Genomic DNA, 27,382 nt, shown 5'->3' on the forward strand with positions numbered 1-27,382 from the left:
TTATTATTATTATTATTATTATGTTATTATTATATTATTTTTATTATTATTATTATTATTTTATTATTTTATTATTATTATTATTGTGTTATTATTATATTATTTTAATTATTATTATTGTATTATTATTATTTTGTTATTTTAATATATTATTATTATTATTATTGTATTATTATTATTATTATTATTATTATTATTATTATTATTATTATATTATTGTATTATTATGTTATTATTATTATATTATTTTATTATTATTATTAATATTATTATTATATTATTTTAATTATATTATTATATTATTAATAATATTGTTATTATTATGTTATTATTATTTTTATAATTATTATTATTATTATTATTATTATTATTATATTATTATAATATTTTACCAAATAAAAATGACTGACCAATCAAATGTAAGGCGCATGAAAAGTTTAGCGAGAAGGGGAGGGAATCTCAGAGGAGGGGGGCGGGGCAGGATCCGGGTATCGAACTCAGAGCAGCGAGGAGGGATGAGAGGGCGGAGCGCAGGGTATGGAGGGCGGGGTCTTCCCGGGGCGCTCCACGCCACGCCCCCTCTCCCATCGCTGGCTGGGGGACGTCACGGCCTGGTCACGTGCCTCGGCGACGTCGGCTGAGGGAGGGGGAAGTGACAAGATGGCGGCGGCGGGGATGTGAGGCGGAGGGGGGAGGAGAGAGACGCCGATCACCGGGAGAATGGGCGCCGAGGAGCACCGGAGAGGGGCGGAGCGAGAACGGAGCTGCTAAACCGCCGGGAGGTGAGACTGACACCCCACAGTGACCCCCGACACCCGGAATCTGTCACCGTACACCCCAATATACACCCGATACCCCACATCCCCACCCCCTTCTATATACACACCCCAATATACACCCGACACCCCATATATATCACCGACACCCCCTTCTATCACCATACACCCCAATTACCTCAGACACCCCGAGTCTGTCACCATACACCCCAATATACACCCGACACCTCCCATCCCCACCCCCTTCTATATATACACCCGACACCTCATAACTATATCACCTACACCCCAAATACCTCAGAGACACCCCAAATCCATCACAATACACCCGACACCCCATATATCTATACTCCCTACACCCCCTTCTGTATATATACACCCCAATTACCTCAGACACCCCAAATCCATCACCATACACCCCAATATACACCCGACACCTCATAACTATATCACCTACACCCCCTGCTGTATACACACCTATTACCTCAGACACCCGACATCTATACCACACTACACCCCATTCTATATCACCTACACCCCAAATCTGTCACCGTACACCCCAATATACACCCGACACCTCACATCCACACCCCCTTCTATATATACACCCGACACCCCATATATATATCACCCACACCCCCTTCTGTATATATACACCCGACACCTCATAACTATATCACCTACACCCCCTTCTATCTCCATACACCCCAATATTCCCTAGAGTCACCCCAAATCAGACTGCCCAATATAACTCGGATTCCACTGCGATATCCATACACCCCAATATACACAACACCCCCCATCTATATCCTTACACCCCAATATGTCTATATACACCTCCATCACTCGACACCCCAAATCCATACCGACACCCCACATCCTCCACAGCCCCAATACACTGGACTCCTCAGAACTGAGGCTTACCTGTGTACACCCCGATATATTCCCGACACCCCATATCCTGTGTACACCCCGATATACCTGACACCCCACATCCTGTGTACACCCCGATATACCTGACACCCCACATCCTGTGTACACCCCGATATACCCGACACCCCACATCCTGTGTACACCCCGAGATATACCCGACACCCCACATCCTGTGTACGCCCCCGAGATATACCCGACACCCCACATCCTGTGTACACCCCGAGATATACCCGACACCCCACATCCTGTGTACACCCCCGATGTACCCGACACCCCACATCCTGTGTACACCCCCGACACCCCACATCCTGTGTACACCCCCGACACCCCACATCCTGTGTACACCCCCGACACCCCCCATCCTGTGTACACCCCGAGATCTACCCGACACCCCACATCCTGTGTACACCCCCGAGATCTACCCGACACCCCACATCCTGTGTACACCCCGAGATATACCCGACACCCCACATCCTGTGTACGCCCCCGAGATATACCCGACACCCCACATCCTGTGTACACCCCGAGATATACCCGACACCCCACATCCTGTGTACACCCCCGAGATATACCCGACACCCCACATCCTGTGTACACCCCCGATGTACCCGACACCCCACATCCTGTGTACACCCCCGACACCCCACATCCTGTGTACACCCCCGACACCCCACATCCTGTGTACACCCCCGACACCCCCCATCCTGTGTACACCCCGAGATCTACCCGACACCCCACATCCTGTGTACACCCCCGAGATCTACCCGACACCCCACATCCTGTGTACACCCCGATATATTCCCGACACCCCACATCCTGTGTACGCCCCCGAGATATACCCGACACCCCCCATTCTGTGTACACCCCGATATATTCCCGACACCCCACATCCTGTGTACGCCCCCGATATATACCCGACACCCCACATCCTGTGTACGCCCCCGATATATTCCCGACACCCCACATCCTGTGTACACCCCCTATATATTCCCGACACCCCACATCCTGTGTACGCCCCCGATATATACCCGACACCCCACATCCTGTGTACGCCCCCGATATATACCCGACACCCCACATCCTGTGTACACCCCGATATATACCTGACACCCCACATCCTGTGTACACCCCGATATACCCGACACCCCACATCCTGTGTACACCCCGATATATACCGACACCCCACATCCTGTGTACACCCCGATATATACCCGACACTCCACATCCTGTGTACACCCCCGAGATATACCCGACACCCCACATCCTGTGTACGCCCCCGAGATATACCCGACACCCCACATCCTGTGTACACCCCCGAGATATACCCGACACCCCACATCCTGTGTACACCCCCTATATATACCTGACACCCCACATCCTGTGTACACCCCAATATACCTGACACCCCCCATCCTGTGTACACCCCCTATATATACCCGACACCCCACATCCTGTGTACACCCCCGATGTACCCGACACCCCACATCCTGTGTACACCCCCGACACCCCACATCCTGTGTACACCCCCGACACCCCACATCCTGTGTACACCCCCGACACCCCCCATCCTGTGTACACCCCCGAGATATACCCGACACTCCACATCCTGTGTACACCCCCGAGATATACCCGACACCCCACATCCTGTGTACGCCCCCGAGATCTACCCGACACCCCACATCCTGTGTACACCCCGAGATATACCCGACACCCCACATCCTGTGTACGCCCCCGAGATATACCCGACACCCCACATCCTGTGTACACCCCGAGATATACCCGACACCCCACATCCTGTGTACACCCCCGATGTACCCGACACCCCACATCCTGTGTACACCCCCGACACCCCACATCCTGTGTACACCCCCGACACCCCACATCCTGTGTACACCCCCGACACCCCCCATCCTGTGTACACCCCGAGATCTACCCGACACCCCACATCCTGTGTACACCCCCGAGATCTACCCGACACCCCACATCCTGTGTACACCCCGAGATATACCCGACACCCCACATCCTGTGTACGCCCCCGAGATATACCCGACACCCCACATCCTGTGTACACCCCGAGATATACCCGACACCCCACATCCTGTGTACACCCCCGAGATATACCCGACACCCCACATCCTGTGTACACCCCCGATGTACCCGACACCCCACATCCTGTGTACACCCCCGACACCCCACATCCTGTGTACACCCCCGACACCCCACATCCTGTGTACACCCCCGACACCCCCCATCCTGTGTACACCCCGAGATCTACCCGACACCCCACATCCTGTGTACACCCCCGAGATCTACCCGACACCCCACATCCTGTGTACACCCCGATATATTCCCGACACCCCACATCCTGTGTACGCCCCCGAGATATACCCGACACCCCCCATTCTGTGTACACCCCGATATATTCCCGACACCCCACATCCTGTGTACGCCCCCGATATATACCCGACACCCCACATCCTGTGTACGCCCCCGATATATTCCCGACACCCCACATCCTGTGTACACCCCCTATATATTCCCGACACCCCACATCCTGTGTACGCCCCCGATATATACCCGACACCCCACATCCTGTGTACGCCCCCGATATATACCCGACACCCCACATCCTGTGTACACCCCGATATATACCTGACACCCCACATCCTGTGTACACCCCGATATACCCGACACCCCACATCCTGTGTACACCCCGATATATACCGACACCCCACATCCTGTGTACACCCCGATATATACCCGACACTCCACATCCTGTGTACACCCCCGAGATATACCCGACACCCCACATCCTGTGTACGCCCCCGAGATATACCCGACACCCCACATCCTGTGTACACCCCCGAGATATACCCGACACCCCACATCCTGTGTACACCCCCGAGATATACCCGACACCCCACATCCTGTGTACACCCCCGAGATATACCCGACACCCCACATCCTGTGTACACCCCCTATATATACCTGACACCCCACATCCTGTGTACACCCCAATATACCTGACACCCCCCATCCTGTGTACACCCCCTATATATACCCGACACCCCACATCCTGTGTACACCCCCGATGTACCCGACACCCCACATCCTGTGTACACCCCCGACACCCCACATCCTGTGTACACCCCCGACACCCCACATCCTGTGTACACCCCCGACACCCCCCATCCTGTGTACACCCCCGAGATATACCCGACACTCCACATCCTGTGTACACCCCCGAGATATACCCGACACCCCACATCCTGTGTACGCCCCCGAGATATACCCGACACCCCATATCCTGTGTACACCCCCGAGATATACCTGACACCCCACATCCTGTGTACACCCCGATATACCCGACACCCCACATCCTGTGTACACCCCGATATACCTGACACCCCCCATCCTGTGTACACCCCCTATATATACCCGACACCCCACATCCTGTGTACACCCCCTGTATATACCTGACACCCCCCCATTCTGTGTACACCCCGAGATATACCTGACACCCCATATCCTGTGTACACCCCCGAGATATACCTGACACCCCCCATTCTGTGTACACCCCGAGATATACCCGACACCCCATATCCTGTGTACACCCCGATATACCCGACACCCCACATCCTGTGTACACCCCGATATATTCCCGACACCCCACATCCTGTGTACACCCCGATATACCCGACACCCCACATCCTGTGTACACCCCGATATATTCCCGACACCCCACATCCTGTGTACACCCCCGAGATATACCCGACACCCCACATCCTGTGTACACCCCCGAGATATACCCGACACTCCACATCCTGTGTACACCCCCGAGATATACCCGACACCCCACATCCTGTGTACGCCCCCGAGATATACCCGACACCCCATATCCTGTGTACACCCCCGAGATATACCTGACACCCCATATCCTGTGTACACCCCCGAGATATACCTGACACCCCACATCCTGTGTACACCCCGATATACCCGACACCCCACATCCTGTGTACACCCCGATATACCTGACACCCCCCATCCTGTGTACACCCCCTATATATACCCGACACCCCACATCCTGTGTACACCCCCTGTATATACCCGACACCCCCCATTCTGTGTACACCCCGAGATATACCTGACACCCCATATCCTGTGTACACCCCCGAGATATACCTGACACCCCCCATTCTGTGTACACCCCGAGATATACCCGACACCCCATATCCTGTGTACACCCCGATATACCCGACACCCCACATCCTGTGTACACCCCGATATATTCCCGACACCCCACATCCTGTGTACACCCCCGAGATATACCCGACACCCCACATCCTGTGTACACCCCCGAGATATACCCGACACCCCACATCCTGTGTACACCCCCGAGATATACCTGACACCCCATATCCTGTGTACACCCCCGAGATATACCTGACACCCCCCATCCTGTGTACACCCCCGACACCCCACATCCTGTGTACACCCCCGACACCCCCCATCCTGTGTACACCCCCGACACCCCCATCCTGTGTACACCCCCGACACCCCCCATCCTGTGTACACCCCCGACACCCCCCATCCTGTGTACACCCCCGACACCCCACATCCTGTGTACACCCCCGACACCCCACATCCTGTGTACACCCCCGACACCCCCCATCCTGTGTACACCCCGAGATCTACCCGACACCCCACATCCTGTGTACACCCCCGAGATCTACCCGACACCCCACATCCTGTGTACACCCCGAGATATACCCGACACCCCACATCCTGTGTACGCCCCCGAGATATACCCGACACCCCACATCCTGTGTACACCCCGAGATATACCCGACACCCCACATCCTGTGTACACCCCCGAGATATACCCGACACCCCACATCCTGTGTACACCCCCGACGTACCCGACACCCCACATCCTGTGTACACCCCCGACACCCCACATCCTGTGTACACCCCCGACACCCCACATCCTGTGTACACCCCCGACACCCCCCATCCTGTGTACACCCCGAGATCTACCCGACACCCCACATCCTGTGTACACCCCCGAGATCTACCCGACACCCCACATCCTGTGTACACCCCGATATATTCCCGACACCCCACATCCTGTGTACGCCCCCGAGATATACCCGACACCCCCCATTCTGTGTACACCCCGATATATTCCCGACACCCCACATCCTGTGTACGCCCCCGATATATACCCGACACCCCACATCCTGTGTACGCCCCCGATATATTCCCGACACCCCACATCCTGTGTACACCCCCTATATATTCCCGACACCCCACATCCTGTGTACGCCCCCGATATATACCCGACACCCCACATCCTGTGTACGCCCCCGATATATACCCGACACCCCACATCCTGTGTACACCCCGATATATACCTGACACCCCACATCCTGTGTACACCCCGATATACCCGACACCCCACATCCTGTGTACACCCCGATATATACCGACACCCCACATCCTGTGTACACCCCGATATATACCCGACACTCCACATCCTGTGTACACCCCCGAGATATACCCGACACCCCACATCCTGTGTACGCCCCCGAGATATACCCGACACCCCACATCCTGTGTACACCCCCGAGATATACCCGACACCCCACATCCTGTGTACACCCCCTATATATACCTGACACCCCACATCCTGTGTACACCCCAATATACCTGACACCCCCCATCCTGTGTACACCCCCTATATATACCCGACACCCCACATCCTGTGTACACCCCCGATGTACCCGACACCCCACATCCTGTGTACACCCCCGACACCCCACATCCTGTGTACACCCCCGACACCCCACATCCTGTGTACACCCCCGACACCCCCCATCCTGTGTACACCCCCGAGATATACCCGACACCCCACATCCTGTGTACACCCCCGAGATATACCCGACACCCCACATCCTGTGTACGCCCCCGAGATATACCCGACACCCCATATCCTGTGTACACCCCCGAGATATACCTGACACCCCATATCCTGTGTACACCCCCGAGATATACCTGACACCCCACATCCTGTGTACACCCCGATATACCCGACACCCCACATCCTGTGTACACCCCGATATACCTGACACCCCCCATCCTGTGTACACCCCCTATATATACCCGACACCCCACATCCTGTGTACACCCCCTGTATATACCCGACACCCCCCATTCTGTGTACACCCCGAGATATACCTGACACCCCATATCCTGTGTACACCCCCGAGATATACCTGACACCCCCCATTCTGTGTACACCCCGAGATATACCCGACACCCCATATCCTGTGTACACCCCGATATACCCGACACCCCACATCCTGTGTACACCCCGATATATTCCCGACACCCCACATCCTGTGTACACCCCGATATACCCGACACCCCACATCCTGTGTACACCCCGATATATTCCCGACACCCCACATCCTGTGTACACCCCCGAGATATACCCGACACCCCACATCCTGTGTACACCCCCGAGATATACCCGACACTCCACATCCTGTGTACACCCCCGAGATATACCCGACACCCCACATCCTGTGTACGCCCCCGAGATATACCCGACACCCCATATCCTGTGTACACCCCCGAGATATACCTGACACCCCATATCCTGTGTACACCCCCGAGATATACCTGACACCCCACATCCTGTGTACACCCCGATATACCCGACACCCCACATCCTGTGTACACCCCGATATACCTGACACCCCCCATCCTGTGTACACCCCCTATATATACCCGACACCCCACATCCTGTGTACACCCCCTGTATATACCCGACACCCCCCATTCTGTGTACACCCCGAGATATACCTGACACCCCATATCCTGTGTACACCCCCGAGATATACCTGACACCCCCCATTCTGTGTACACCCCGAGATATACCCGACACCCCATATCCTGTGTACACCCCGATATACCCGACACCCCACATCCTGTGTACACCCCGATATATTCCCGACACCCCACATCCTGTGTACACCCCGATATACCCGACACCCCACATCCTGTGTACACCCCGATATATTCCCGACACCCCACATCCTGTGTACACCCCCGAGATATACCCGACACCCCACATCCTGTGTACACCCCCGAGATATACCCGACACCCCACATCCTGTGTACACCCCCGAGATATACCTGACACCCCATATCCTGTGTACACCCCCGAGATATACCTGACACCCCCCATCCTGTGTACACCCCCGACACCCCACATCCTGTGTACACCCCCGACACCCCCCATCCTGTGTACACCCCCGACACCCCCATCCTGTGTACACCCCCGACACCCCCCATCCTGTGTACACCCCCGACACCCCCCCATCCTGTGTACACCCCCGACACCCCCCATCCTGTGTACACCCCCGACACCCCCCATCCTGTGTACACCCCCGACACCCCCCATCCTGTGTACACCCCCGACACCCCACATCCTGTGTACACCCCGATATACTAGACACCCCACATCCTGTGTACACCCCCGATATACCCGACACCCCTACATCCTGTGTACACTCCGATATACCCGACACCCCCCATATCCTGTGTACACTCCGATATACCCGACACCCCCCATATCCTGTGTACACCCCGATATACCTGACACCCCACATCCTGTGTACACCCCGATATACCTGACACCCCACATCCTGTGTACGCCCCGATATATACCCGACACCCCACATCCTGAGTACGCCCCGATATACCCGACACCCCACATCCTAAGTACGCCCCCGATATATACCCGACACCCCCCATCCTGTGTACACCCCCGATATATACCCGACACCCCACATCCTGTGTACACCCCCTATATATACCCGACACCCCCCATCCTGTGTACACCCCGATATACCCGACACCCCACATCCTGTGTACACCCCCTATATATACCCGACACCCCCCCATCCTGTGTACACCCCGATATACCCGACACCCCACATCCTGTGTACGCCCCTATATATACCCGACACCCCACATCCTGTGTACGCCCCTATATATACCCGACACCCCACATCCTGTGTACACCCCGATATATACCCGACACCCCACATCCTGTGTACGCCCCCTGTATATACCCAACCGGTGCCAGCATAGTGTGGTGGGGGGGGTGGCTTTCACCGGCATAGTGGGTGCCACCAGGTAGAGGGGGAGGAGCTGAGCAGACACGCATGTCTCTCCTCCCCTTCTTGTTGCTGACCCGGAAATCACGCGTATGACATCACTTCCGGGTCCTCCTGTCAGTGTGTGTCCCCCCCCCCCTTCCCCTGTGTGATCTGAATTATATTTAGGGGAGCACAGGGGGAAACATTGGGGGACTTTTTAAAGAGAACCTGTCACCTAAAAATTATGAAAAAAGTAATTTTATTATTTTTTTAAGTTGAAAAAAAATTAGTTACACCCAAGCACATGCAATCCCCCTCCCCCTCCCAATATTCGAAGCCGAGCACATGCATTCCTCCCCCCACCTCCACATAAACGCACATGTCAGGGCGCCTACGCATGAGACGTGACGCATATCGCCACACCAGAATGAGAGCGATAATTTGAGAACCACACCCCCCCCCCCGTAACACTAAACTGATGATGACCAATAGAGGACTGTAAACTCTAGGCAAAACTTTCATTTTGGATAAAGCAAAGGAGGGTCAGTTTCCCCCCCCCCCTGCTATTTGTGTCCCATTGGGGGAGATTTGCCTTCACTTCCTGTACCATCGCCAAACAGGAAGTGAGAGGAAATTCCAGAAAATTAAGGGAATTTCTTGGGGACCCCCCAGAACTAGTGCCCTCCCTCTATTACTTTTCTGGGGACAGCCCCTTTTCGGTGATAAACTTGACAAATAGAGAAGGGGGAGGGGGAAGAGAATCTCCCCAATGGGGGACGGCCGGCAATAAAAAAAAAAAAGTGACGGGGGGGGCGGGGTCTAATCCCTCTCCACTCCCATCCAACACTAAATACAACATTTGTGCCTTTAGTTATAAAGTGTCCCCTGTGGAAAATGTCGGGTCCTGAAGTTCCTCTCAGTTTTCGCACGCGCATGCAAAATTCTAAGCTTCACGTGTTTGGTGTCCATTTACTTTGCGCCGCCTCGTTTTTTTTATATTTTATGCAAAAATTGTCTCATTTTTATTAAGTTTTTGTGTGCCGTGACATTGACTTCCGTGTCATTTTGTGTTTCCTGGACTCTCGCAGTAATATCGTGTGACATAAAAACATTGGAACTCCCAGCATTTTATTCTCTGGGGTGTCGGCTTTCAGAAAATATGATTTTGGGAAGGTTTATGTGATCTTCAGAGGAACTGCAGTCCGCTCACATGAATTGGAATAAAAACCTCTTTGCCATTCTGAAGCTTCCCATTTTGCATATTTTATATAAACTGCACAGCTCCCGACTGCCTGATTTTCGAGGGACGGTCCCTGATTTTCGAGGGTCCCTCTATCCCTCTGTCGTCATTTGTCCCTCATGTTGGTCTATTCTTTATATTTGTATATAAAATTGACTTTTTATCTTGTGTAAGGAGACGGGGGGGGGTGTGTGCCGTGTAAGGAGACGGGGGGGGTGTGCCGTGTAAGGAGACGGGGGGGGGGGGGGCATGTGCCATGTAAGGAGACGGGGGGGGGGGGGGGGGGTGTGCCGTGTAAGGAGACGGGGGGGGGGGCATGTGCCATGTAAGGAGACGGGGGGGGGGGTGTGCCGTGTAAGGAGACGGGGGTGGGCCGTGTAGGGGGACGGGGAGTGGGCCGCGTAAGAATTTTTTTTTTGCCCCCCCTTCCAAGCCGCCAGGGCCCTATTTCTAGTCGCCATGGCGACCTGGCGCCCGAGATTTGTCGAGCCCTGATATACGGTATATAGAGAGTGTATAGAGTATATACGGTATATAGAGAGTGTATAGAGTATATACGGTATATAGAGAGTGTATAGAGTATATACGGTATATAGAGAGTGTATAGAGTATATACGGTATATAGAGAGTGTATAGAGTATATACGGTATATAGAGAGTGTATAGAGTATATACGGTATATAGAGAGTGTATAGAGTATATACGGTATATAGAGAGTGTATAGAGTATATACGGTATATAGAGAGTGTAGAGAGTATATACGGTATATAGAGAGTGTAGAGAGTATATACGGTATATAGAGAGTGTATAGAGTGTATACGGTATATAGAGAGTGTATAGAGTATATACGGTATATAGAGAGTGTATAGGGTATATAGAGAGTGTATAGAGTATATACGGTATATAGAGAGTGTATAGAGTATATACGGTATATAGAGAGTGTATAGAGTGTATACGGTATATAGAGAGTGTATAGAGTATATACGGTATATAGAGAGTGTATAGAGTATATACGGTATATAGAGAGTGTATAGAGTATCTACGGTATATAGAGAGTGTATAGAGTATCTACGGTATATAGAGAGTGTATAGAGTGTATACGGTATATAGAGAGTGTATAGAGTATATACGGTATAGAGTGTATAGAGTATATACGGTATATAGATAGTGTATTGAGTGTATACGTTATCAGGGGTTGACAAATTTGTTTGGAATCTAGGAGCCAGCTAAAAAAGTTAGGAGCCAGAAAACGCACCCCGTCCCGACGAGCTTGCGCGCAGAATCGAACACATACGTGAGCAGCGCCCGCATATGTAAACGGTGTTCAAACGCAATTTTGAAGCGTGACATGTTGGGTATGAATTTATTCGGCGTAACATTATCTTTCATAATATTTAAAAAAATGGGGATAACTTTACTGTTGTCTTATTTTTTAATTAAAAAAAGTTCAATTTTTTTCCAAAAAAAGTGCGCTTGTAAGACCACTGCGCAAATACGGCGTGACAAAGTATTGCAACGATCGCCATTTTATTCTCTAGGGTGTTAGGATAAAAAATATATATAATGTTTGGGGGTTCTAATTAGAGGGAAGAAGATGGCAGTGAAAATAGTGAAAAATGACATTAGAATTGCTGTTTAACGTGTAATGCTTAACTTGTAATACCAACGGCCACCACCAGATGGCACCAGCTCACAAAAAAAAAAAAATTTTTTTTTTTTTTTTGCCCACCTTCCAAGCCAAGTCGCCAGGACACTATTTCTAGTCGCCATGGCGACCTGGCGCCCGGGATTTGTCGATCCCTGCGTTATATATAGAGTGTATACGGTATTTTGTATTTAACTTTTTTAGTATCCTGAATTTAAAGGAATATGAATCTATCGGCACCTTTAGCGCAAGAAAAGCTCAAGAAAAATGTATCCCCTTTAAATGACATAGGTTGCAAAAGACACAAGTCCATCTCGTGCAACCATAAAAATAAATAAAATGAAAAAATATCAATAATAAAAAAATTCTAATTGGGTGGGGTCTCAAACTGGTGGCCCTCCAGCTGAAACTACAAGTCCCATGAGGTATTGCAAGGTTGACAAGGCATGACTCCCACAGGCTGAGGCATGATGGGACTTGTAGTTTTGCAACAACCAGAGGGCCGCCATTTTGAGACCCTTGCAAATTCTATGCATGTCTGCACGTTGTGCTTCCGTTGCATTAGAAATCCTGCTCGCTGCATTGTTGGTCAAAAAATAAAAAAACGCACCTCTCCATTGAAATGCATTGAAAGAGCGCATCAATAGCGCACCTGTGTTATGTTTTCAATGCAGTTTTTGATCTGTGAAAAACTTGCGGCAGAATCGCGTGCGTTTTCGACACCTTTTTTATCGGCAAAATGCAGAAAACATCATTTTCAGCCGATGTGTTTCCCAGAATGCATAGCGGTTGTGATGTCACTGCGGCGTTGCGATGGCGGGAGATACAGAGAAATGTTCACACCCCGGCGGTGTCGCAGGGTTTCCCTATCATGGAGAAATATCAGTGAAGCCTCCGGGCTCCATTCGCATTTCTGCAACGCGCTTATTTCTTTTCTTCACGCGACCGCAGGAATGGGCAACAAACGCACCAAAGTAGCTCTTGCACCTTTTGTCTTGCGTGTTTTGGCATGCAACAATTTGCGCATGTGCTATCCGCTATTGGGGTGCCATTAAGAAATAATTGCGCCTCCTCCCTCCTCCGTGCTGCTGTCCCCCTCTCTTCTTCTTCTCCTCCTCCCTCCTCTGTGCTGCTGTCCCCCTCTCTTCTTCTTCTTCTCCTCCCTCCTCTGTGCTGCTGTCCCCCTCTCTTCTCCTCCTCCCTCCTCCGTGCTGCTGTCCCTCTCTTCTTCTCCTTCTCCTCCTCCCTCCTCCGTGCTGCTGTCCCTCTCTTCTTCTCCTCCTCCCTCCTCCGTGCTGCTGTCCCCCTCTTCTCCTCCTCCCTCCTCTGTGCTGCTGTCCCCCTCTCTTCTTCTTCTTCTCCTCCCTCCTCTGTGCTGCTGTCCCCCTCTCTTCTTCTTCTTCTCCTCCCTCCTCTGTGCTGCTGTCCCTCTCTCTTCTTCTTCTTCTTCTCCTCCCTCCTCCGTGCTGCTGTCCCCCTCTCTTCTTCTTCTTCTCCTCCCTCCTCTGTGCTGCTGTCCCCCTCTCTTCTTCTTCTTCTCCTCCCTCCTCTGTGCTGCTGTCCCCCTCTCTTCTTCTTCTTCTTCTCCTCCCTCCTCCGTGCTGCTGTCCCCCTCTCTTCTCCTCCTCCCTCCTCCGTGCTGCTGTCCCTCTCTTCTTCTCCTTCTCCTCCTCCCTCCTCTGTGCTGCTGTCCCCCTCTCTTCTCCTCCTCCCTCCTCCGTGCTGCTGTCCCCCTCTCTTCTTCTTCTTCTCCTCCCTCCTCCGTGCTGCTGTCCCCCTCTCTTCTCCTCCTCCCTCCTCCGTGCTGCTGTCCCTCTCTTCTTCTCCTTCTCCTCCTCCCTCCTCTGTGCTGCTGTCCCCCTCTCTTCTCCTCCTCCCTCCTCCGTGCTGCTGTCCCTCTCCTTCTCCTTCTCCTCCTCCCTCCTCCGTGCTGCTGTCCCCCTCTTTTCTCCTCCTCCCTCCTCCGTGCTGCTGTCCCTCTCTTCTTCTCCTTCTCCTCCTCCCTCCTCTGTGCTGCTGTCCCCCTCTCTTCTCCTCCTCCCTCCTCCGTGCTGCTGTCCCTCTCTTCTTCTCCTTCTCCTCCTCCCTCCTCCGTGCTGCTGTCCCTCTCTTCTTCTCCTCCTCCCTCCTCCGTGCTGCTGTCCCCCTCTTCTTCTCCTCCCTCCTCTGTGCTGCTGTCCCTCTCTCTTCTTCTTCTCCTCCTCCTCCCTCCTCCGTGCTGCTGTCCCTCTCTTCTTCTCCTCCTCCCTCCTCCGTGCTGCTGTCCCCCTCTTCTTCTCCTCCCTCCTCTGTGCTGCTGTCCCTCTCTCTTCTTCTTCTCCTCCTCCTCCCTCCTCTGTGCTGCTGTCCCCCTCTCTTCTTCTCCTCCTCCTCCCTCCTCTGTGCTGCTGTCCCCCTCTCTTCTTTTCCTCCTCCTCCTCCTTCCTCCCGTGCTGCTGTCCCCCTCTCTTCTTCTCCTCCTCTGTGCTGCTGTCCCCCTCTCTTCTCCTCCCTCCTCCGTGCTGCTGTCCCCCTCTCTTCTTCTCCTCCTCTGTGCTGCTGTCCCCCTCTCTTCTCCTCCTCCCTCCTCCGTGCTGCTGTCCCCCTCTCTTCTTCTCCTCCTCTGTGCTGCTGTCCCCCTCTCTTCTTCTCCTCCTCTGTGCTGCTGTCCCCCTCTCTTCTCCTCCTCCGTGCTGCTGTCCCCCTCTCTTCTTCTCCTCCTCTGTGCTGCTGTCCCCCTCTCTCCTCCTCCGTGCTGTTGTCCCCCTCTCTTCTCCTCCTACCTCCTCCGTGCTGCTGTCCCCCTCTCTTCTCCTCCTCCCTCCTCCGTGCTGCTGTCCCCCTCTCATCTTCTTCTCCTCTCTCCTCCGTGCTGCTGTCCCCCTCTCTTCTCCTCCTCCCTCCTCCGTGCTGCTGTCCCCCTCTCTTCTCCTCCTCCCTCCTCCGTGCTGCTGTCCCCCTCTCATCTTCTTCTCCTCTCTCCTCCGTGCTGCTGTCCCCCTCTCTTCTCCTCCTCCCTCCTCCGTGCTGCTGTCCCCCTCTCTTCTCCTCCTCCCTCCTCCGTGCTGCTGTCCCCCTCTTCTTCTCCTCCTCTCTCCTCCGTGCTGCTCTCCCCCTCTTCTTCTCCTCCTCTCTCTTCCGTGCTGCTGTCCCCCTCTCTTCTTCTCCTCTCCCCTCCGTGCTGCTGTCCCCCTCGATCTGTCAGGATGGAAAAATAAATCCGGCTCCTACCTTTTCCGAATGTACAGAGTTGATGATCACTGTGCTTGCAATGTTTCAGTTTATGAATGGAGAGGAGCCGCTGTCTTCTCTCCATTCATTTTCAGCGCTGCTGAGAAAGGAACTAGGGAATCTGTGTCCTTAGCTTATTTCTCTGTCCCAAAGGGGAGATGTCAGAGGTCTGTTAAGACCCCCGATATCTCACCAAAGCCCCCCTAACAGGGCTGATAAATAGGGCTGCAACTAACGATTATTTTCATAATCGATTAGTTGGCCGATTATTGTTTCGATTAATCGGATAAATTAGCATTTTTTTTTTTTTTTTTGGGCCAATTTGTTGTTGGGCAGATTACAAAACACAAATTGCTGCAAAAACACATCACATGCTTTTCTGCAGCTTCTCCATTGAAGTATATGGAACCAAAAAAAAAAATAGCACAGTTTTGCGTTAAAAATTCCTTGCCCTTGGCTATGGCCGCCGCTGTATCACGGGAACGCGCTCGCAAAAGCTTTCCACCATGCGAGCTTGCATGAAGGTAGAAAGCTTTTGCAAGGAGGAGCCGAGACAGCCGCCGAGGGACCCCAGAAGAGGAGGATCGGGGCCACTCTGTACAAAACGAGCCGCACAGTGGAGGGAAGTATAACATGTTTGTTTTTTTACAAAAATAAAAATGTTGACTTTAGTGTTCCTTTTAAGGCGCGGTGTTGACGCTGACTATACTTTGTGTTTCCTGGAGAGCGCGAGGCGTCCCCCGATTGATTTCACGTGTTGCCCGGCATTTCTGTTTATTGATCGGGAAGAAATGATTGATCTGCATTATTACATTGCAGACATTGGCGGCGTTTGTAGAATGTAAATGTTTGTTTTGGGTGTTTGCAGAAAGCCGCCCGCCTTCATCTCTTCTGCGCACATTTGACACATTTAATATACAATAACAGAATATTTTCCGGCGCTGGGGGAGGGGCTGTCCTGGTCGGGGCGATTGTGTAATTGGCAGAAATGAACTTCATCTTTCATCTTTCATCTCGTCAACATTTGCTGAACAGATTTCTGAGAAAACGAGTCTCGATGAGGATCTGAGATTTCTTTTAGTGTGTATGTGGAGGAGATCGACGTTCTCTGAATACTATCCATGTTTTCTAATCCTCCTTCCTGTCATTTCATATGCTTGGGGGGAGGGGGAGCCGTTGTTGTTGTTTACTATATATTATTTATTAACCACTGAAGACCCGGACCATTTATGCAAGTAAAGATCCTGGTCAGTTTTTGCGATTCGGCACTGCGTCGATTTAACTGACAATTGCGCCGGACGTGCGACGTGACTCCCAAACAAAATTGGCGTCCTTTTTTTCCACTAATAGAGATTTCTTTTGGTGGTATTTGATCACCTCTGCGGTTTTTAATTGTTTGCGCTATCAACAAAAATAGAGCGACAATTTTGAAAAAAAATCTATACGTATTCTTCTACCTATTTTTGGTAAAAAAAAACGCAATAAGTGTTTATCGATTGATTTGTGCAAAATTTATAGCGTTTACAAAATGGGGGATAGTTTTATTGCATTTTTATAAATATATATTTTTTTTTTTACTACTAGTGGCGGCAATCAGCGATTTTTTTTTTTTTCGTGACTGCGACATTATGGCGGACACTTCGGACAATTTTGACACATTTTTGGGACCATTGTCATTTTCACAGCAAAAAATGCTATAAAAATGCCACTGTTACTGTGAAAATGACAATTGCAGTTTGGGAGTTAACCACTAAGGGGCGCTGAAGGGGTAAAGTGTGACCTTATGTGTTTCTAACTGTAGGGGGGGGCGGGGCTGGACGTGTGACGTCATTGATCGCCTTTCCCTATATCGGGGAACAGAGGATCAATGACGGCGCCACAGTGAAGAACGGGGAAGCTGTGTTTATAGAAAGCTCTTCCTGTTCTTCCGCTCCGGGGACCGATCGTGGGACTCCGGCGGCTATCAGGTCCGCGGGTCCCGCGCCCCATGGCTGGGCACTTAGAGGACGTACAGGTAGGTGCTTGTGCCCAGCCGTGCCATTCTGCCGACGTATATGCAGGAGGCGGTCCTTAAATGGTTAAAGTGGCTGTCCACCCTTAAAAAAATAAGAAAAATAAAAATTCAATTAGAAATATTAGATTTTTTTTTTTTATACTTGCCAGAAATGGCTGTTGCTAGGCAGATCGTCCTAATCTGCCACTTCCTCGTCCGTATTGATCTTCTCTCTTCTCTTCCTCACGTTGCCTCCTGGGAAATGGGGATCGCTGTCTTCTGGGACCTGTGTGTGTCCCCCAGAGAGCCCATTCACAAAGCGCCGCGCGCATGTGCAATAGGAAACGGTCAGTGAAGCTACAAGGCTCCACTGCCTGTTTCCCTTGGTGAGGATGGTGGCGCCGGCACACGATCCGGAGGGATGGATCAGCCTCGGGCGGCCGACATCACGGGCGCGCTGGACAGGTAAGTGTGCTTATTAAAAGTCAGCAGCTACAGCTGCTGACTTTAGAACAGTGATCTTCAAACTACGGCCCTCCAGCTGTTGTGGAACTACACCTCCCATGAGGCATTGTGAAACTCTGACATTCACAGACATGACTAGGCATGATGGGAATTGTAGTTCCTAAACAACTGGAGGGCCGTAGTTTGAGGACCCCTGCTTTAGAAAAAAAAAATCCCAGCTGGACCTCATAATATATAATAATAATAATAATATAACAAACACCCAAACTCCAACAAAAAATGACATTATTAAAAAATCTATTTATTTTGTGTTATTTGGGCGTTTAGTAATTTGTATTTGTTTTAATGGTTAAAGTTAAAGGTTAATTATTTGTATTCATTTTATTTTTATTTTACATTTATTCATTTTATTATTATTATTATTATTATTATTCATATAATTACCGTAAACTGAACTCAAACCCCTTACCCTAACAGGAAAAATATTTTAATAAATTCGAGCGCCGCGATTAATCGTCAATTGACTTAAAAGGCGTTTTTTTTGTTTTGTTTTTTTTTCATTGCGATCTTGACTAAGTATTTCCGGATCTTTCTGTGGAGAGAATTTTCTCTGCTCTGCTGAAGATGTCAAAAGAAAGGAAACACAAATCTGGACAGTCTGTGGAGTATCAGAACTTTCTTTATTAGTGGAAAGTTAATTCTAAACATTGTAACATTTTGTTCTTTAGATCAAAGGAATAAACTTCTGTATGTAAATGAGGAAAGTTCAAATACTAAACCTTTTTCTGGCATTTGTTGGTCTCAAGTTAAAATAATTGTATTTATTTTTTGCTAGAAAATTACTTGGAACCCCCAAACATTTTATATATATATATTGTGGTGTCCCGATACTAATATCGGGAATGATACTGAGCATTTGTGTGAGTATGCTCCCGATGCCTAACGCGATACTTGGTTGGCGGCGTCGGGAGGATCGGGCCGCCTCAGTGGGCGGGGCAGGCGGTGTCAGGTCTCCGTCATCTTGGCACACCCTGCACTTGGCCACAGTGAGCCAGCAACTGACATCTTGTTACATGTAGTTCGGTCTGGGTGTAACAAGATGTCTGCTGATACTTACCGATGCCGAGTGCAGGGTGTACCAAGATGGGCGCTGAAGCATAGCATTTCCTTGTGTCATTCATTGCTGCATTTCAGTGCCAGCCACCTGTCAGTGCCCATAACTGCCGCATATCAGTGCCAGCCACCTGTCAGTGCCATCGGTGCCCATAGCTGCCGCCTATGAGTGCCAGCCACCTGTCCGTGCCATCGGTGCCTATCAATGCCAGCCATCCTATCAGTGCCAGCCACCTGTCAGTGCCCATAAGTGCCGCCTATCAGTGCCAGCCATCCTATCAGTGCCAGCCACCTGTCCGTGCCATCGGTGCCTATCAATGCCAGCCATCCTATCAGTGCCAGCCACCTGTCAGTGCCCATAAGTGCCGCCTATCAGTGCCAGCCACCTGTCGGTGCCCATAAGTGCCACCTATCAGTGCCAGCCACCTGTCAGTGCAATCGGTGCCCATAAATGCTGCCTATCAGAGTCAGCCACCTGTCGGTGCCCATAACTGCTGCCTATCAGTGCCAGCCACCTGTCAGTGCCAGCCGCCTATCAGTGCCATTGGTGCCCATAATTGCCGCCTATCAGAGCTAGCCACCTGTCAGTGCCATCAGTGCCCATAAGTGCCGCCTATCAGTGCAATCGGTGCCCATAAGTGCCGCCTATCTGTGCCAGCCACCTGTCAGTGCCCATTAGTGTCGCCTATCAGTCCCTATCTATTAGTGCCCATCAGTCAAACTGTCACATGGCATTAAAAAAAAGTATCGGTACTTGTACTCGGTCCTAAAAAATTGGTATCGGGACAACCCTTTCATATTATTATATATAATTTTAGTCAAGACCCTAGAGAATAAAATGGTGATTGTTGCAATATTTTATGACAAGTAAAGTTAGCCCAATTTTTTGCTTTTTTTGTGAAAGATTTTACGCCAAGAGAATCGTGATCTTTATTCTAAGCAAAAAAATTGTGATTCTCGTTTTGGCCGGAATCGTGCCGCTCTATAATAAATTAATAATAAAAAAAATAGGAATAAGAGCTTAAAAAAAAAAAAAGCTGAAATGCCCAGCAACAAATGATGCAACAGATAATAGTTTTTCTCTATTGGCTAAAAAAAACAAAAAAAAACACCCAAAATGCTGCATACAAACTCGCAATGTTTAGAAAAACGCCAGGAAAGCGATCAGACGCAACGTTCGGGTGTGACTGCAGCTTTAAATGATTCCGATCACCAAACAAATGTTATTACTTCACAAAGACAACCCCCGAGGGGGGAAACAAAATGCAGTTTTTAAACTATGATTTCATTTATTAAGGGAAAAAAAGCCGTTCAAACCTGCCTGGCTTTATGTGAAAAAGTAATTGCCCCCCCCCCCCCCCCCCCCCAAAAAAAACGAATAACTGGTTGGGCCGCCCTTGGCGGCAACAGCTGCACTTAAGGTTTTGTGATATCTGCCAATGAGTCCTTCGCATCGCTGTGGAGGAATTTTGGTCGCACTCTTCTTTGCAATTCTTTTTATTCGGCCACATTGGAGGGTTTCCAGCATGAATGGCGTGTTTAAAGCGGGAGTTCACCCGAACAAAATTTTTTAACATTAGATTGAGGCTCATTTTGTGAAGGGGAATCGGGTGTTTTTTTAAAATTGAAGCTGTACTTACCGTTTTAGAGAGCGATCTTCTCCGCCGCTTCCGGGTATGGGCTGCGGGACTGGGCGTTCCTATTTGATTGACAGGCTTCCGACGGTCGCATACATCGCGTCACGAGTAGCCGAAAGAAGCCGAACGTCGGTGCGGTTTTATACGGCGCCTGCGCACCGACGTTCGGCTACTTTCGTAAAATCGTGACGCGATGTATGCGACCGTCGGAAGCCTGTCAATCAAATAGGAACGCCCAGTCCGGCAGCCCATACCTGGAAGCCGCGGAGAACATTGATCTCTAAAACGGTAAGTACGGCTTCGATTTTAAAAAAACACCAGATTCCCCTTCACAAAATGAGCCTCAATCTAAGGTTAAAAATTAATTTTTTGGGTGAACCTCCACTTTAAGCCCTTCCCGCCCGCTCTATAGAATGACAGCCAGGTGGGAGCGCTGCCATAGGACGTCCTCCCAGAACGCACCTCTCTCATCACCAGATACAGCCGACGATGTGTTTTATAATCTGCCAACAACAATTTTTTTTTAAGGCTATTATCCGAATAATCAAAACAATAATTGGCCAACTAATCAATTATGAAAATAATGGTTAGTTGCAGCCCTAGACAAATGCCTCTAATAACACTCAGATTTTATGTAAAGACTTTACTTTGAATGCCCCGTCCGCCATACACCTGGGAGGAGGTGTGGGCTGTGCTCTCTCCCCATAAGCTCGCGCATGGTGAATGGGAGGGCAATTTGGCATCTTGTACCTCCCATACAGGCAGTTGCACTGCGACAGGAATCTCCGTGGACTACTACAGAGCTCAGCAGAACCGTGGCCCACAAAGGCTGGGTGGGTGGAGTTTTAGTTTGTGACAGCTAGGGGGGGGGGGGAGATCCCCAGCTATCTGTCAAAACAGGGGGTTGGGGGAGTGCAGGGGGGGCGCTGGTGCACATGTTACGCCCTGAATATGGGTGTGGCATGTTACAAAAGGTGAATGTATCCTTTTTAATAAAGCTCTACCTGCCTTTTTATTGGCTGTTTTTATATGCGTGGCGTTGAGCGTTCTACACACTGACCTATATATATATATATATATATATATATTCCTCTCCTCCGTCTTCCCCTCTCAGCAGTTCTCCTCTTACAGAAGACGTGTGATTACAGGCAGATCTAATGACCTGTCATTTTCTACACGCATTCCTTTTCCCTGATTGTTTCCCGCTGCTTGTTTTTTAGGTTTTTTATTTTGCTTTTATGTACAAGAAAGGAGGAGGGGGGCGGGGTTTATGGTTCTATACTGAGTGAGCAGCGTTCATGGAGAAAAAAATATCATTTGCATGCAGAGGTTTTAAAAAATATATATATATATATTTTTAACCACTACCGGGCTTTTATACCCACCTCAATACCGGGCTTTTATACCCACCTCCATACCGGGCTTTTATACCCACCTCAATACCGGGCTTTTATACCCACCTCAATACCGGGCTTTTATACCCACTTCAATACTGGGCTTTTATACCCACCTCAATACCGGGCTTTTATACCCACCTCAATACCGGGCTTTTATACCCACCTCAATACCGGGCTTTTATACCCACCTCAATACCGGGCTTTTATACCCACCTCAATACCGGGCTTTTATACCCACCTCAATACCGGGCTTTTATACCCACTTCAATACTGGGCTTTTATACCCACCTCAATACCGGGCTTTTATACCCACTTCAATACCGGGCTTTTATACCCACCTCCATACCGGGCTTTTATACCCACCTCAATACCGGGCTTTTATACCCACCTCAATACCGGGCTTTTATACCCACCTCAATACCGGGCTTTTATACCCACCTCAATACCGGGCTTTTATACCCACCTCCATACCGGGCTTTTATACCCACCTCAATACCGGGCTTTTATACCCACCTCCATACCGGGCTTTTATACCCACCTCAATACCGGGCTTTTATACCCACCTCCATACCGGGCTTTTATACCCACCTCCATACCGGGCTTTTATACCCACCTCCATACCGGGCTTTTATACCCACCTCAATGCCGGGCTTTTATACCCACCTCAATGCCGGGCTTTTATACCCACCTCAATGCCGGGCTTTTATACCCACCTCAATGCCGGGCTTTTATACCCACCTCAATGCCGGGCTTTTATACCCACCTCAATGCCGGGCTTTTATACCCACCTCAATGCCGGGCTTTTATACCCACCTCAATGCCGGGCTTTTATACCCACCTCAATGCCGGGCTTTTATACCCACCTCAATGCCGGGCTTTTATACCCACCTCAATGCCGGGCTTTTATACCCACCTCAATGCCGGGCTTTTATACCCACCTCAATGCCGGGCTTTTATACCCACCTCAATGCCGGGCTTTTATACCCACCTCAATGCCGGGCTTTTATACCCACCTCAATGCCGGGCTTTTATACCCACCTCCATACCGGGCTTTTATACCCACCTCCATACCGGGCTTTTATACCCACCTCCATACCGGGCTTTTATACCCACCTCAATACCGGCCTTTTATACCCACCTCCATACCAGGCTTTTATACCCACCTCCATACCAGGCTTTTATACCCACCTCCATACCAGGCTTTTATACCCACCTCCATACCGGGCTTTTATACCCACCTCAATAATGGGCTTTTATACCCACCTCCATACCAGGCTTTTATACCCACCTCAATAATGGGCTTTTATACCCACCTCAATAATGGGCTTTTATACCCACCTCCATACCAGGCTTTTATACCCACCTCAATAATGGGCTTTTATACCCACCTCCATACCAGGCTTTTATACCCACCTCAATAATGGGCTTTTATACCCACCTCCATACCAGGCTTTTATACCCACCTCAATAATGGGCTTTTATACCCACCTCCATACCAGGCTTTTATACCCACCTCCATACCAGGCTTTTATACCCACCTCCATACCGGGCTTTTATACCCACCTCCATACCGGGCTTTTATACCCACCTCCATACCGGGCTTTTATACCCACCTCCATACCGGGCTTTTATACCCACCTCCATACCGGGCTTTTATACCCACCTCCATACCGGGCTTTTATACCCACCTCCATACCGGGCTTTTATACCCACCTCCATACCGGGCTTTTATACCCACCTCAATACCGGGCTTTTATACCCACCTCAATACCGGGCTTTTATACCCACCTCAATACCGGGCTTTTATACCCACCTCAATACCGGGCTTTTATACCCACCTCAATACCGGGCTTTTATACCCACCTCAATACCGGGCTTTTATACCCACCTCAATAATGGGCTTTTATACCCACCTCAATACCGGGCTTTTATACCCACCTCAATACCGGGCTTTTATACCCACCTCAATACCGGGCTTTTATACCCACCTCAATACCAGGCTTTTATACCCACCTCAATACCGGGCTTTTATACCCACCTCAATACCGGGCTTTTATACCCACCTCAATAATGGGCTTTTATACCCACCTCAATACCGGGCTTTTATACCCACCTCAATAATGGCCTTTTATACCCACCTCAATACCAGCCTTTTATACCCACCTCAATACCGGGCTTTTATACCCACCTCCATACCAGGCTTTTATACCCACCTCCATACCAGGCTTTTATACCCACCTCCATACCAGGCTTTTATACCCACCTCCATACCAGGCTTTTATACCCACCTCCATACCAGGCTTTTATACCCACCTCCATACCGGGCTTTTATACCCACCTCCATACCGGGCTTTTATACCCACCTCAATAATGGGCTTTTATACCCACCTCCATACCAGGCTTTTATACCCACCTCAATAATGGGCTTTTATACCCACCTCAATAATGGGCTTTTATACCCACCTCCATACCAGGCTTTTATACCCACCTCCATACCAGGCTTTTATACCCACCTCAATAATGGGCTTTTATACCCACCTCCATACCAGGCTTTTATACCCACCTCAATAATGGGCTTTTATACCCACCTCCATACCAGGCTTTTATACCCACCTCCATACCAGGCTTTTATACCCACCTCAATACCAGGCTTTTATACCCACCTCAATACCGGGCTTTTATACCCACCTCAATACCGGGCTTTTATACCCACCTCAATACCGGGCTTTTATACCCACCTCAATACCGGGCTTTTATACCCACCTCAATACCGGGCTTTTATACCCACCTCAATAATGGGCTTTTATACCCACCTCAATACCGGGCTTTTATACCCACCTCAATAATGGCCTTTTATACCCACCTCCATACCAGGCTTTTATACCCACCTCAATACCAGGCTTTTATACCCACCTCAATACCGGGCTTTTATACCCACCTCCATACCGGGCTTTTATACCCACCTCCATACCAGGCTTTTATACCCACCTCCATACCAGGCTTTTATACCCACCTCCATACCAGGCTTTTATACCCACCTCCATACCAGGCTTTTATACCCACCTCCATACCAGGCTTTTATACCCACCTCCATACCAGGCTTTTATACCCACCTCCATACCAGGCTTTTATACCCACCTCCATACCGGGCTTTTATACCCACCTCAATAATGGGCTTTTATACCCACCTCCATACCAGGCTTTTATACCCACCTCCATACCAGGCTTTTATACCCACCTCCATACCAGGCTTTTATACCCACCTCCATACCAGGCTTTTATACCCACCTCCATACCGGGCTTTTATACCCACCTCAATAATGGGCTTTTATACCCACCTCCATACCAGGCTTTTATACCCACCTCCATACCGGGCTTTTATACCCACCTCAATAATGGGCTTTTATACCCACCTCCATACCAGGCTTTTATACCCACCTCAATAATGGGCTTTTATACCCACCTCCATACCAGGCTTTTATACCCACCTCAATAATGGGCTTTTATACCCACCTCCATACCAGGCTTTTATACCCACCTCCATACCAGGCTTTTATACCCACCTCCATACCGGGCTTTTATACCCACCTCCATACCGGGCTTTTATACCCACCTCCATACCAGGCTTTTATACCCACCTCAATAATGGGCTTTTATACCCACCTCAATAATGGGCTTTTATACCCACCTCAATAATGGGCTTTTATACCCACCTCCATACCGGGCTTTTATACCCACCTCAATACCAGGCTTTTATACCCACCTCAATACCAGGCTTTTATACCCACCTCAATACCGGGGGGCCTATCCTGGCACTTCTCAGAGCCCCCAAACATTATATATACCGTATTTATCTTGCTATAACGCGCCCCGGCGTATAGCGTGCACCCCCGAACTTGAAGGAAAATTCCTGGGGGAAAAAAAAAATACTTAGTTTGGATGCCCCTCATCGGTGTCTTGCCTGTCGTCCATCGGCGGCCTCGTCCGGTCCGGCTGCGGCCATCGTGGTGTCCTCCCCGCTCGATCCCCGCTTCCCGCGCTGTGTTTGAACCACTGCGCCGACATATACCGAGCGCAGTATAGTCGGGCAGGCTCGGCTCCTCTCGGCTGTTTTTATATGCGTGGCGTTGAGCCCTGATTTTCAGGGCAAAAAAGTGCGCGGTATAAGCCGATAAATACGGGATATTTATATGTGTGTGTGTGTTTTTTTTTTTTTTTGCAGACACCCTAGGGAATACAATGACGGTCATTGCAACTTTTTATCTTGCACAGTATTTGCGCAATCATTTTTCAAACGCCTTTTTTTCGGGGGGGGGGGGGGGGGGGGGGATGGTTTCATTAATTAAAAAATAACAAAACAGTAAAGTTAGCCCAATTTTTTGGTAAAATATGAAAGATAATGTCACGCCGAGTAAATAGATACCGAACATGTCACGCTTTGAAATTGCGCACACTCATATGGAGTGGCGCCAAACTTCTGCACTTAAAAAAATCTCCATAGGTGTCCCGTCATTGGTGTCAGTGGGGGGAATAGTGTCCCATCATTGGTGTCAGTGGGAGGAATAGTGTCCCATCATTGGTGTCAGTGGGAGGAATAGTGTCCCATCATTGGTGTCAGTGGGAGGAATAGTGTCCCATCATTGGTGTCAGTGGGAGGAATAGTGTCCCATCATTGGTGTCAGTGGGAGGAATAGTGTCCCATCATTGGTGTCAGTGGGGGGAATAGTGTCCCATCATTGGTGTCAGTGGGAGGAATAGTGTCCCATCATTGGTGTCAGTGGGGGGAATAGTGTCCCATCATTGGTG

General features: G+C 49.9%; 1 protein-coding gene across 1 annotated transcript in view; it reads left to right on the plus strand.

Moving 5' to 3' along the window:
- The first annotated feature begins 653 nt into the window (after positions 1-653).
- Positions 654-27,382, plus strand: part of BTBD7 (BTB domain containing 7) — a 77,414-nt gene continuing 50,685 nt past the window's right edge. The window contains exon 1 of the mRNA XM_040332876.1: positions 654-782. The gene's annotated coding sequence lies outside the window, so the exon portion shown is untranslated. The remainder of the gene's footprint in view (positions 783-27,382) is intronic.

This window comes from Rana temporaria, chromosome 13, assembly GCF_905171775.1.
Source record: "Rana temporaria chromosome 13, aRanTem1.1, whole genome shotgun sequence".
Classification (NCBI taxonomy): Eukaryota; Metazoa; Chordata; class Amphibia; order Anura; family Ranidae; genus Rana; species Rana temporaria.